This window comes from Otolemur garnettii, unplaced genomic scaffold (assembly GCF_000181295.1).
Source record: "Otolemur garnettii isolate 467f Iridium unplaced genomic scaffold, OtoGar3 scaffold00018, whole genome shotgun sequence".
Lineage (NCBI taxonomy): Eukaryota > Metazoa > Chordata > Mammalia > Primates > Galagidae > Otolemur > Otolemur garnettii.
The window spans coordinates 14579350-14580698 of NW_003852413.1; positions in this window are offsets into that span (position 1 = coordinate 14579350).

A 1349-nucleotide genomic window follows, 5' to 3' on the forward strand; every position below is an offset into this window, starting at 1 on the left:
AGGTGTACGTGGCTGGCGCCTTAGCCGGTTGAGCTATAGGCGCCGAGCCTATGAATTCTTTATTAGGGTGAATCTGAGATTAAATTTGTGGCTTTGTGATAAGTCGGTTTTAGAAGAGAAAAATCAGCAATGTAAGAATAAGGTATTTTAAAAGGAAAGGAGAGGCCAGGCAAGGTGGCTCATGCCTGTAATCCTGGCACTCTGGGAGGCCAAGGCAGGTAGATTGCCTGAGCTCACAGGTTGGAGACCAGCCCTGTTTCTAAAAATAGCCGGGCACTGTGGCAGGCCCCTGTCTTCCCAGCTACTTGGGAGGCTGAGGCAAGAGGATCACTGAAGCCCAAGAGTTGGAGGTTGTTGTGAGCTGTGATGCCACAGGACTCTACTGAGGGTAGCATAGTGTCTCAAAAAAAAAAAAAATCTTTTTTTTTTTTTTTTTTTTGCAGTTTTTGGCCGGGGCTGGGTTTGAACCCACCACCTCCGGCATATGGGCCAGCGCCCGACCCCTCTGAGCCACAGGCACTGCCAAAAAAAAAAAAAAAAATCTTCATTTAATCTCATCTGCTAAGACCCTTTTCCATATGAGGCAACATTTTCAGGTGCCAGGGCTTAGTACCTGATATCTTTGGGGGCCATTATTCAGCCTACTACAGTCACCTAAATAAGTTTTAAGCTAGGATTTTCATATAAATTATTATATACTATTAATAGCAAACATAGTTTCTTTTTTTCTTTTTTTTTTGAGACAGAACCTCAAGCTGTTGCCCTGGGTAGAGTGTCATGGCACCATAGCTCAGAGCAACCTCCAACTCCTGGGCTCAAGTGAGTCTCCTGCCTCTGCCTCCCAAGTAGCTGGGACTACAGGTGCCCACCACAACGCCCGGCTGTTTTTTGGTTGCAGCCATCATTGTTGTTTGGTGGGCCCGGGCTGGATTCAAACCCACCAGCTCAGGTGTATGGGGCTGGTGCCTTAGCCGCTTGAGCCACAGGTGCTGAGCCACAAAGATCTTAATATTATAAGACCATATTATATTATTATGGTCTTATAATAATATGTAATATTACATTACATTATAATGTAACTTTATGTTGTAATACCATATTTTCTCCTAGGTAATTTTGTAATTTGAAGACTTAGGACATTTAGACCTTTCCTTTCATCTCAGAATATTCCAATGTTTTGCCAATTTCTGAAAAGCAGGAAATGCAATAAAAAGTAAAACTCTGATTAATTTATAACTAGTCTTTGTTTTTTTGGAGATGGAGCCTCAAGCTATCCCCCTGGGTAGAGTGCCATGGCATCACGCTCACAGCAACCTCCAACTCCTGGGCTCAAGCGAGTCTCCTGCCTC